Source organism: Leopardus geoffroyi, chromosome C1 (genome assembly GCF_018350155.1).
Source record: "Leopardus geoffroyi isolate Oge1 chromosome C1, O.geoffroyi_Oge1_pat1.0, whole genome shotgun sequence".
NCBI classification, from domain to species: Eukaryota; Metazoa; Chordata; class Mammalia; order Carnivora; family Felidae; genus Leopardus; species Leopardus geoffroyi.
The window spans coordinates 76,108,505-76,121,721 of record NC_059328.1 but is presented as its reverse complement, the minus strand read 5'-3'; the positions used below and the strand labels follow the sequence as shown (position 1 = coordinate 76,121,721).

Here is a 13,217-nt window from a genome sequence, read left to right as displayed (position 1 = left end):
ACCTCACTGAAAAGGCATCCCCATCAGACAACTTTTATTTTGATCAAATACAGGGTAGAAAAACAGGAGGAGGAGAATGAAAAAAAGATGGCACTGCAGAGAAAAGACATTACCTAATATATTTAAGAGGAAGCACTTCCTGGAACTTCTTGTCAACAATTCACACCACCTTCATCTCGATGAGAATAAATCCAAAATCAGTTCTTCCTCTCCTCAAACAGAAAGCACTGCCACTTTCCCGGTGCTGTTCCCAGCCCACCAAACCTCCCCAACTCCTCTTCCTTTGAACACATAGTAAGCGGAATGGTTAAGAGCAGGGTTCGGAAATCCCATCACTAGAGTAAAAATACTGGCTCTGCCATGTATTAGCTGTTTGACCTTCAGGTTGGTTACTTAACATCTCCATCCCTCCCTTTCCTTATCAGTAAGATGGAAAAAAATAGCACTCATCTGAGGCTGTGGTGAGGACTGAATGAATCCGTACATGTACTGCGCTTACACAGTGCCTGGCACACGATAAGCACTCTATACATTTAACTTTGATGATGGTGGTGATGATGGCAATGACAAGGACAGGGGCTTAACCAGACTGTGGTGCAAACAAGGACCTGGGGATCACATAGTTCCCCCAAGCAAGCACACAACCCACTAGAAAAAAGCCTTCTTATTCTGTGGACCCAGGGGACTCAAAGTGATTCTTCTCAGTGGCTACAGCAGCTTATCAGAAGGGTCAGGCTCAAAGGACCAAAGCCAGGGCAGGAGAGATACGGAGGAACAGAGACAGAGTGCTTGAGTCTGGGAGAAACTCGTTTGGGGCAGTTCCGAGAAGCAGTAGCGGCCAACAGTTCACAATCATGGGATTAGAACTTAGAAAGTAACAGGCCAGTCAGATATGCACGTTTTGTTAATATGGCCAAACTCTCCACCACCCTTCCCTCAAGGTCCATCTTCCAGAAACTGCTCGAAGTTCCTAGAGCACTTTTTCACATTTTCATGGCTACCTTTGGCATGTAATCATTCTGGGGAATAACTGATGTCTCAATTCAATTATAAATTCTTTTTTTTTTTTTTTAATTTTTTTTTTCAACGTTTATTTATTTTTGGGACAGAGAGAGACAGAGCATGAACGGGGGAGGGGCAGAGAGAGAGGGAGACACAGAATCAGAAACAGGCTCCAGGCCCTGAGCCATCAGCCCAGAGCCTGACGCGGGGCTCGAACTCACGGACCGCGAGATCGTGACCTGGCTGAAGTCGGACGCTTAACCGACTGCGCAACCCAGGCGCCCCTATAAATTCTGAAAGGAGGTATGTGTGTGCCTTATACTCTCACATCTCTCTTCCTGGCCTATCCCAGCAGCTAAGTCCCACGATGGACATATTCAAATGGGAAGTACACAATGTAAAGGCTCTGAGTGAGCCAGTGCTATAGAGATACATGGTATTATATTAAAATAAGCACACACATGGCTAGTACAGAGAAAAAGACACAGAGCAGCATGCCTGCCCCTTCCTTTTTGAGGCTTCAGTGAAAACGCTGAGTCCCTAAAGTTTAGAGGTAGAACATTAAGCTGTCAGTAGAACTACTGAAAAGATTCAGTTCCAAGGAGAATTTGAATTAAATAACACATCATAAAGTAATAAGGAAGTCCAGCAAAACTCTGCTCTCCACCACCCCACCCCCCCGCCGCCATGATGGCCACTTTGATTTTTTTTTTAAAACAGTGAACATCAAATTCTTTAAAAAATTTTCTAGTGGTACCTTTGCTTTGCAGGTGCCCTAAATGCACGTTTAACCTATCTGGTAATCTAGCCCTACTTGGGCACCAAAGGATTCCCTGCGGACACTGAGAGGCAGGCGTGGAAGAATGGAGTCGGGCAAGAGTCGGCAGGTTGAGAGGGAGGAGTGAAGACAGCAGGAACCAAAGCAGAGGGGCAGAGATGGCAGCTAGAAATCGGGCAACGATGCAGTCAGAGTGAGGTTCGTGAGTTCAATTCCTGCCAGCTTCAATCTAGAGAGAACTGCAATCTTCTCCTTTTACTGGCCAGAAGTGACAACCCACTGATGATGACTTACTCAACGCCAAAGCTGCCAGTGTGGGGTGGAGCAGGAACTGGAATCTGGGTCTCCCAATGCCTCCTTGGAGCCCTACCTCCTGGGCATGTGCCCCTTCTGGACACTCACAGGGCACGAGGGATCAGGGCTCAGAACTCAAGCAGCCACGAAAAAGCTCCCTAGTCTCCCCTGCCTCAGTGCCACATGTTGAAAGAGCCAAGAGAAGAGGTGAGAGAGATTAGGCTCCTGGTTGTCCACTGTTTCGATGAAGCCATCTGCCCTTCTGATCAGATTTGCTGGACTAGAGATGCATGGGCACAATGTTTCCCAGCCAGGAGGACGTCTGGCTGGATCAGGCCCAGGCTTGACAACTGATGGCGTGAAAGCACACGGCACAAGAAGTACGCACCATTTTCATTCCCAGTGCCCCTACTGCCTCCACTGGCAGAAGAAATGAAATCACCACTGGATGCATGGCTTTGTGGTTTCTTGATTCCTAAGAGTACAACTGTGAAGAACACAGGGTGAGTATAGGACATGTAAACCAACAGAGGAAGCTGCTTTAAGAAGTCTTGAAAGGGATACTGTTGTGGTTTTACTGGCTATAAAATTAGGGCAGACACAGAAAAGGACTGTGAGGCTCAACAGATGCTCCTGCTAAGTGCTCTGCGTGGCTTGTGGACCATCTCTCAGTTTAATTACAATCCGGACCTCCTGAGCTGTAAAAGCCATCTTTATAAAATCCAGCCTCCTTCCTCTGAGAGCAACTTTCTGCAAGTATCACTATGCTTCAATGCCCACTGCAAGTGTTAAACACATATATGGTACCTGACCTGGACACAGTGTTCTTTTTAATCTTGGGATTTTGACGATGTACATAAATCACTCAGTCGCATTCCTGTTCCCTATTCCAAACGCCTACACAAAATCAGGCAAATGAAGAGGAAAATAGATGACTCCATCTCTTGCCTTCTTTCTCCTTTGACAGCTCTCAAAAGCACCCTACTTAATAAAAAGGTCATTTCTCCGGAGGGAAAGCAAGTGAGACTTGAATAAAAAGCTTGTCATCATTAGCATCACAATGTCCCCCTTCTTGGTCCTCACCTACAAGCCTCTGCCACTCCTTCCCTCTGCCAAGTATATCCAGAGAACATCCAGCTTTCCTGCCCTCGCCTTGACTTCCCCTTTGTCACCCATCAGTGCCTGTGGGAAGCCTTCCCCCAAATCTCTATGCCAGTAACCTACTCCTTCTAATTCCTTCTGTGAGGCTCTCAGAGTATCCTGTGCATTTTGGCACCTCCACACCCTTTTACAATTACCTGGCTTTGAGTCTGTCTTCTTCACTGAACTGTAGGCTTCTCCAGGGCAGGGATCACTACTTATTCATGTTTGTTTCCCCGAGGATGAGTAATGGCACCTGGCACACAGCAAGAGCGCAACACTTACATGGTTGTAAGCCAGTGTCACACACATTCTTTTTTTTTTTTTTTAAGTTTATTCATTTATTTTGTGTGTGTGTGAGAGAGACAGAATCCCAAGCAGACTCTGCACCATCAGCGTAGAGCCTGACGTGGGGCTTGAACTCATAAACGGAGAGATCATAACATGAGCCAAAGCCAGATGCTTAACTGACTGAGCCACCCAGCCCTCCTGCCCCCATTCTTTAACTGGATTCTTCTTCTTTTTTTTAATGTTTATTTTGAGAGAGAGAGAGGGAGAGAGATAGAGAGCAGTGGGAGAGGGGCAGAGAGAGAGGGAGACAGAATTCAAAGGCTCCAGACGCGGGGCTCCAACCCACGAACCGTGAGATCATGACCTGAGCTGAAGTCGGACACTTAACCGACTGAGCCACCCAGGCGCGCCTCTTTAACTGGATTCTTAAAGTGACACTTAGGAATTGTTAGTCTCACTTTACAAAGAAACTGAGGTTCAGAAAGGTTTTATAGGCTCCCAAGGCCACCAGTTCTGGCACCTTCTGGCTCCAGGCTTGATTTTCACTGGACCCCATTACCATCAGTTACCTATACAAGTTCTATAGAGAGGATGAAAGAGAAAGCTCAGATCCTCTGATGTAAGCATATGTGCAGTGACCTGCTTATCTGAAGAAATAACACAGAACCTTCAAATGTGGATAAAATCATTGCTCTGAAGGCAGGAACACTGATCCGATCTGGAGATGGAATTTACACTCATTCTTTTCTCAAGCACCTTTCCATCCTAAAGCTCTGCAGAAATGTCTGGTGGATGTGAGTTAAAGACAAACAAAAGTTCATCTGATTAAAAGGTCACGAGACAAACTGTCTCTGGTTAAACTGCCAACACTGCCTCAGACTTCTTGAAAGAGCTGGACGTAGGGCCGCAGCAGCTGCCAAGCTAGAAGTCACCTGGGTGTGGCTGATTCACCATTAATGCTCTGAGAAGCAACAACCTGTAGGAACTGTGGCTGCTTGGCAGGACGGGGCTGGTTTGGTCTTTGACCCTTCATGACTCTCTTAAGTGCAGCTGAACTTCTCCTCAGCTGAGGAAAGCAGTTTTCAGCACAGCTGTACCCTAGAATAATGTGAGGGAGCCTCTGAAGTGTGGCCAAGCCAGGCCCCAGCCACAGAGGTGCTGACTTGGCTGCGCCTGGGGTGTGGCTTTCATATCTGCATCGGAAGCGTTTAAAAGCTCCTCTGTGGGGCACCTGAGTGGCTCAGCTGGCAGAGCGTCTGACTCTTGCTTTCGGCCCAGGTCATGATCTCGTGGTTTGTAGATAGAGCCTCATGTCGGGCACCATGCTCACAGTGCAGAGCCTGCCTGGGATTCCCTCTTTCCCTCTCTCTCTGCCCCACACTCCCACGCCCCCTTCCCACCATATGTAGTCGCTCTGTCTCTCTCTCTCTCTCAAAATAAAAATAAACATTAAAAACAAATAAAAGCTCCTCTACAATTCTAGCGCACAGCCAAAGTTAAGATGATAAACACAACCGAAACATCTTCTGGGCCCTTCCTTTCTCATGTGTCCATCAAAGTTTAAAACACTGAAGCGAGTGGCTGCCAGCACTCTGGAGGTGTTGAAACCACTCTTTCATTACTTAAACTTTTCTAGAGATGGAAGCGGAACATTCCTCTACGATATCCTTGACTGGGAGATTTTCCAGCCTCTTCTGGTCAAACATTTCCAATGACAGGGAACTCGCTACCTTTTGAAAAGGCACTTTGGAATTGTATGCTTGTAACAGGTGACCGTTACAGCATGTAAATTACAGGTCTTCCTCAATCCAGGATGGTGTTGTGTTCCGACACACCCACCATTAAGTTGAAAATATCGTCCGTCAAAAATGCATTTAATATACCTAACACACCAAACATCATAGCTTAGCCTAGCCTACCTTACATGTGCTCAGGGCACTTACATTAGCTTGTATCTGAGCAAAATCACCTAACACAAAGCCTACCTTATAACGAAGTGCTGAATGTCACATGTAATTTATTCAATACTGTACTGAAAGTGAATGGCTGTGTGGCACAGCACGGTAGTCAGTGTATTAGTTGTGTGCCCTCGTGATCCTGTGGCTGACTGGGAGCTACGGCCAGCTGTCTGGCATCATTACAGACTACTGAACCAAGTACTGCTAGCCCGGGAAAAGATCTAAATTCACAATCTGAAGCACGTTTTCTACTGAATGTGTATCACTTCATATCACTGTAAAGTCAAAAAATCATTAAGTTGAACCATCATAAATCAGGGGTTGTCTGTATATCTCAGTAAAGCTGTGTGTGTGTGTGTGTGTGTGTGTGTGTGTGTGTGTGTGTGTGTGTAAGTAGTCCACAGTAAATGATCTCTCTCTAAGCATCAATTTCCTGATCCATATGGAGTGACAGTATTTCCTTTGTAGGACTTGTGAGGATTGGAAAGCACCTAGTAGCTGGAACATTGTAAGATGCTCAATGAATAAAGCTTCCCTTCCTCTCTCCATAAAGGTGGAATGGAAGTCTTCCCCCAAAGTCCTTTTTCAGGCTAAACACTGCTCATGTTTACAATCCACAGATAGTTAATGACTCATCAGGCTGTGGTTTTTCCATTCCTCATCCTCTCAGTTCTCCTGCTCTGAATCCTTAGATTTGGTTTTGTTTTTTTAAGTGAGCTCTACACCCAACATGGCTTGAATTCATGATCCCAAGATCTGAATTCTCACGATCTACCGTCTGAGCTCAGCCAGACCCCTGTGAAATGCTAAGCTGTGACAACTGTTTGTGGTGGCATCGCTTCCAGAGCATCAGTGGGTTCCAGTACAGTGACGGTGGCATAACATCAACTGTGGACTGGTTCACGCTAAGTATTTTACAAGTTTTAGGAGCTCTAGATTCCCCCCACCTCCCACCCATATACTTGGTATCAGTTGCCAATGGGCACTAAACCATATGTGAAGGTTCAGTGACATTTTGGAGGGATGATGAGTCCTCTTTATTTAGCTCCTCAGGAGTAAGTACAGGGATTAGGTGGGAATTCTTCCCATTGTCTGCTGTGCCTTTCTTATCTATAATTCTGGCTTGGCAACATAAAACTGCAGAAACCAAACAGATATGGCTAAGACAGGTTCAAATCATGGCACTCTCTCTCAAAGCAAGCCATGTAACTCTGAATATCAGCACACTTCTCTGAAAATGGAAACACAGCACCTTTCTACCAGGGTTACTATGGAAATTAAGTGATATGTTACAATAAAACACACAGCACAGTGCCTAGTACTTAACAGGTATCCAAAAAACTAGAAGAGTAATTATTATCAACACTGTGGTATGGCAATTTCCCATTTTTACACTAGACTGTCCTGAATGTTAATCTATTTGGCTAGGGTCCTGACCTCTCTGCTTAGTTCTTGCCATCTCTGTCCTCTGGGGCAGGTAAAATCTGGTCCTCACACGGGAGCTTCCCCTGCCCTCTGCCCTTCTTCACAGCCTCTCTCCCCACAAGCCCCAGAATGTGGACTTCTTGGCTCCTATCAGCACCTGCTGGTGTATAAATTGAACTGGAGTCGGGAGACCTGGATCCTAGGTCCTGCTCAGCCACTAGCTATGTGACCTTGGGCCAGCCACACAGACTTCTTGGATCTCTGTTTCCCCTTCTTCTGTAAGACGATGGCATCACACAACATGATCTCCAAGGCCTCTTCCTGATCCAAAGTTTTATGACCCCTTCCTCTCCCCCCGCACCCCCACCTCTGGGCCCCCTCCCAGCTATCCTTGATTATTCCCAATGCACTCCTCTGCCTTCCCGCCCACCAAAGGGAAGTTCATGAGTACTGACCCTCTCCCCACACTCTGACTTCTGCCCAAGCCCTGGAAACACACTATTAGTGGCAAAGAATTTATAATAAGCCACTTAAGACATAGATTTCTGGAGGCTGGTCTGGAAACTAAAACTCATGTATTACATTATGTTTATTAGAGAATGTATTCATAAACCATTTTGAGATTGTATTAAGATGATAATCTCCACTAATGATTCCAACTACTGCCTGTTAGAATAATATAGAATAATATAGAATAATACACACACACACATATATATATACATACACACACACACATACACACACACACACACACACACACACACACATACTGTGGAAATGTTTCATAAACATTTTCTGGCACACCTTTTTTTTCCTTGTGTTTCCCATGCAAACACTGCCCCTCCCAGGGCTGGAGAGGACACTGAGGAGTTTCAAACTCAGACATTCTATCCTTGTCTCACAGATTGTACACAGAGATGTAAACTGCTTTTATTTATTTTTTTTTCAACGTTTATTTATTTTTGGGACAGAGAGAGACAGAGCATGAACGGGGGAGGGGCAGAGAGAGAGGGAGACACAGAATCTGAAACAGGCTCCAGGCTCTGAGCCATCAGCCCAGAGCCTGACGCGGGGCTCGAACTCACGGACCGCGAGATCGTGACCTGGCTGAAGTCGGACGCTTAACCGACTGCGCCACCCAGGCGCCCCTAAACTGCTTTTAAAAATATGATAAAGACATCACTAAGATCACAGAAACATTTAGAGATGATTATTCTTTTTAAAGAGCTCTTGGAGTGCCTAGGGGGCTCAGTGGTTAAGTGTCAAACTCATGATCTTGGCTCAGGTCTTGATCTCACAGTCATGAGTTTGAGCCCCATGTTGGGCTCTGGGCTGGGTGTGAATCCTACTTTAAAAAAAAAAAAAAAGAGCTCTTTTAGGACATCTAAAAAGAATTTCCCTTAAAAATTTTTTTAATGTTTATTTATTTTTCAGAGAGAGAGACAGAGAGAGAGGCTGAATGTGAGTAGGGAAGGGGCAGAGAGAAAGGGAGACACAGAATCCAAAGCAGGTCCAAGCTCTGAGCTGTTGGCTCAGAGTCCAACACCGGGCTTGAACTCAGCAACCACAAGATCATGACCTGAGTCGGATGCTTAACCGACTGAGCCACCCAGGTACCCCAAAAGAATTTCCCTTTTAAAAGTTCAAAGCCTCAACAACTTTTAAGAAGCCTAACTGAATTGCTATATAAAATGAAACAGATCATGTATGAATAGAAACCTGAGGATACAAAGATATTTTACATAATTTAAAAAATTACGTAAGTCAAACCTGTTCACATAGAAAATTAGAAATGAAGATAAACCAGAAAAAGAATGAACAGATACACCTTTATATATGAGTTTTTAAAATCAACATATATGTCACCTAGAAGATACATGTACTACATGGAAAATTTCACTACACACATATTTATATAGTTTTCTGACTCAAGTGGCCTTTGAAATTTCAGCAGATATTTCGGATACAACTATCTCACTGTGAATTTCTCTAAGCTATTTGCTTATTTACAATGATAGCTGAAAAAAACACATCAAGTCTGCCAAATCTGTAAATACACAGAGATTTAAAACGTTCATCAAATAAGAGAAACAAACACATTTAAATGCCATCTAACAGATGTTTAAAATATATTCCATGAATATGGCAGGCTTATCTTTTTGGGGAAGTAACGTAAAAGCCCTGCATATGTTCCTAGTACACTCAGTTATATATTTAGGAACACGTAACAAACAATTGTGCTTCTCAAAAATTTTCACTATATTATCATACATGTTGTTACTCATCATCCAGCATACCTATCTGTTCTCAGACAAGCAAATAGAGGAGTTAGTCAATACTGCTCACTGGAGCACCCGCCTGTTTCCTGAGTGATGGAGGGGACGGTGGAGGACACACCCCGCTCCTGAGGAGAACAATGAAAGAACATGAGCAGGTTGCAGGGAACACAGCTTTTCCCTTTGGCAACTGCATGGTTCTTTCTGAACTCGACAGAACTTTCCATAACACGTAAGCCAAGAGCTTCCTCACCTATATGGGAGAGCCTGCATCCTAACGAAAGCAAGGAGACAATTCTTTAAGTGGTTATTTATCTCGCCTTTATGTGTTTTTGTTTTTGTTTTTAAGTAGACTTTACACCAGTGAGGAGCCAATCTTCAGGCTTGAACTCACAATCCTGAGATCAAGACCTGAGCTGAGATTAAGTATCGGACACTCAATCCACTCAACCACCCAGGTGCCCCTATCTTGCCTTTATGAAAATATACTTATGTCACTCACATACAAATAAGGATAAGTACAGATTATTTTCCTACACTTCAGCTTACTTAATATTGTGCTCCTTTTGCACACAAACTCTGTTGGCATTATACATAAAATAAGAATAAGCAGGTCATAAAAAAGACCCTGAGGTATTCTTCTATGCCAACCTATGAAAAGACCTTGAATGCCAGTGCACAGGGCTCTCTGTCCTGTTCCTGTCTGGTCCCACGTTTTATTTTTTAAAAATGTTTATTTATTGTGTGTGTGAGAGAGAGATAGAGTGCAAGCAGGGGATGGGAAAGAGAGAGAGAGAGGGAGACAGAGAATACCAAGCAGGCTCCATGCTATCAGTGCAGAGCCCAATGCTGGGCTCGAACTCATGAACCTTGAGATCATGATCTGAGATGAAATCAAGAGTTGGACACTGAATTGACTGAGCCACCCAGGTGCTTCCAGTCCCACATTTTACATTGGTGATATTGCTGCAAAAAAAGTTTTGACTGCACAAAGCTTAAGAGGAGAGCAAAAGAGGGGCGCCTGGGTGGCTCAGTCAGTAAGGCATCCGACTCTTGAATTTGGTTTGCTCAGGTCATGATCCCAGGGTCGTGGTTTAGAGTCCATGTTGGGTTCTGCACTGGATATGGAGCCTGCTTAAGATTCTCTCTCTCAAAAAAAAAAAAAAAAAAAGAGAGAGAGAGAGAGCAAAAGAGAATTAGCAATTAAAACACCTCAAAAAGGCTGAAAGATGGGCCAAATCAAAACATTATAGTTAGAAGGAATCAAGTTAAATAATTTAATCCAAAAGATTTTAAGAGCACAGATCAGGGTGAAAGAAAGAACTGGCTTACCAGTTAGCATATCTATGAGAAAGATATTGATGTTTTCACAGATTGGGACCTTAATATGAGCCAAAGAGGAGACCGGCCACCAAACAAACATTACCAGGTAGACAATGACTGGGACAGGAGAGGAAGTGGTCCCACTAATCTTTCTGCTTCTCAGATCAAGCCTGCCCTTCTGTGTTCAGTTCAGTTCTGGGTGTAAGTCCACATGTGACATAGCTAGTAGGTGAACCAGGATTGTGTAGAGTCTCGAAACATTAACTCGAAAGCATTTCGGTGAGTACTATGATTTGTGCAAGGTACTATAAAGTGTGCTAGTACCCAGGGATGATAATGAATGAAAATAACAATGCAAATAACTAGCATATATCCTAAGCATTGCTCAAAGCACTTTCTATGTATTCATTCATTTAACCCAACAGCTTACTTTGCTTCTTGGTCATCTTCTAGATACCTGAGGTTTCCCCATTTCTGCCCAAGTGAACCATCCCTACATTCAACAGGTTGTATTTAATCACTTATTCTTCCACATTTTGTACCATGTTTCCCCCCACTTTTCTTTTGTTAAAAATAAAACTCTGGGGTGCCTGGGTGGCTCAGTCAGTTGAATGTCCAACTTCAGCTCTGGTCATGATCTCACAGCTCCTGAGTTCGAGCCCTGTGTCAGGCTCTGTGCTGACAGCTCAGAACCTGGAGCCTGCTTCGGATTCTGTGTCTCCCTCTCTCTCTGTCCCTCCCCCTCTAGTGCTCTCTCTCTCTCTCTCAAAATAAACATTAAATTTTAAAAATTAAAAATAAAATAAAATTCTAATAAGCACCAAACTGGGGCATCTGAATGGTTCAGCTGGTTGAGCATCCAACTCTTGATTTCAACTCAGGTCATGATCCCAGAGTTGTGGGATCAAGCCCGGAGTCAGGCTCTGTGCTGAGTGTGGAGCCTGCTTGGGATTCTCTCTAGACTCTCTCCATTTGCCCCTCTCCCTCACTCATGCTCTAAAATAAAAAAAATTAAACACAAGCAAACACACACCAAACTGGTATATATCCATCATCATTTGACTTTTTAAAAGTGACTTTATTATAAAGGTGATAAACACTGAAAGAAAAACTGGAGAACACAGACACATGGAGAGAAGTAAGAGAAAAACAAATCAGATGATTTTCTGACCAGTTACCATTTGTGGAGTTCCCCTCCACTTTTTGCTGTGAATACATTTGTGGCTTCCACTTTACATTGAAGTCATCATACTGCACATGCATATTTGTTATTTGACCTGGTGAAATTGAGTAGCATTTTTCTCTTTTACTAAATAGGCTGTTACCATCAATCTGTGGGGCTGTGAATGTACCATATGTTTTGAGATAAAAACCAAGGAAAATGTTTCCTCCTCCGTGCCCCCCACTTTAAATCGCTCATTACTGAGGGCTTTAAGGCCTCTGAAAAGATGTCCTTGTCCTTGCAAATCAATGCTAATAGAAAAAGAGAAGTAGTCTCTTAATTGCTGCTGTGATTTAATGAGCACTTGTTAGATGAGAAATCTTACTGAGTGAGCTAGACTATAAGAGCTGCTAGATCCTTTTTCCACTACTTAAACTTCTAAGAAGAAACTGGGTAAAAAAAAAAAAAAAAAAAGAAAAAAGAAAATCCTACATGTGACTGCTATCTCTTAGGCAGTTATAAATCACTACTCCTCCTTGTCCTAAGGCAGTCTCTCCTACTCTTAAATGAACTGGCAAAAAGAGACATCTTCGGATATTGAAGTTCCTGCTACCTGCTGCGGATGAGGTACTATACTTAAGAAAATGGGAGACAGAACTTCAAAGATTGATGAAATTCATCATGGATGAGGTGTGACAGGGAACAGATCCTCTCATTAATATCCCTCTCCCTTCCCTCACCTCTTCTTACGGAGATAAAAGGACAGAAGGAAAAATGCAAGCCAGTCTACATGTCCAAAAAGATATCTGGTTAACACCTAAAGCCAAGTGATGGGAGGGAACCTGGGGAGTGAACGTAAGTGCCTTTGTGACTATTCTGCCTCCACAGCTTGAGATCTGAGGCCTGGCACTCTTCCCATGCGGGGCTCCGCACACAAGTTCTTCACTAATGCCTAAGTGTGATGTGCTTATTCCATCTAAGTAAAAGGTTAAGCCATGGCAGTAAATCTAGCAGTAGTAAAATAAGGATTCTCTGGAAGGTTGAGGAAACTGTTTCTTAGTGCCATAAACAGCAAACTTATTACTACCTTCTTGTTCTTTCCAAATCCCCTAAATTAAAAACACCTTCCTCTGGGCAGTTTAATACTCTGGTACTATCCTCACTGGGATGTACTGATGTCAGTATGAAGGTAACGTATCCCAACAGTGTCAGAAAATTAATTATCGAGGCAGAAACAAAATGAAAAGCAGAGGGCTATGTGTCAAGATATTAAGCTCCTCATCATTTTTGAGAAGAAGATAGATGTCTGTGTTGACTGGAGCACAGCATTTGTACTGAGTCATAAGAAATGAAGTCAAAGGGTTAAGTAAGTTTAGCTAGATTCCAGAGTACACTGAAATCCGAGAGAGTTTGGTTTTATTTAGTAGGGCAACAGAAAGACCGTGCAAATTCACAGTAACATGAAACAGCTTTGGAAAGCCTAGTCACGTCATGATATATGAGATACAAGGTAGAGGGTAGCAGCCATGCAGGGGGCGTTGAGAGACACTGGAGACTGGCTGGGA

At 43.7% G+C, this 13,217-nt stretch overlaps 1 protein-coding gene across 3 annotated transcripts in view; it reads right to left on the bottom strand.

The window, feature by feature from the left end:
- Nucleotides 1-13,217, bottom strand: part of LRRC8D (leucine rich repeat containing 8 VRAC subunit D) — a 124,508-nt gene that overhangs the window by 38,617 nt on the left and 72,674 nt on the right. The gene's annotated exons all lie outside the window — the stretch shown is intronic.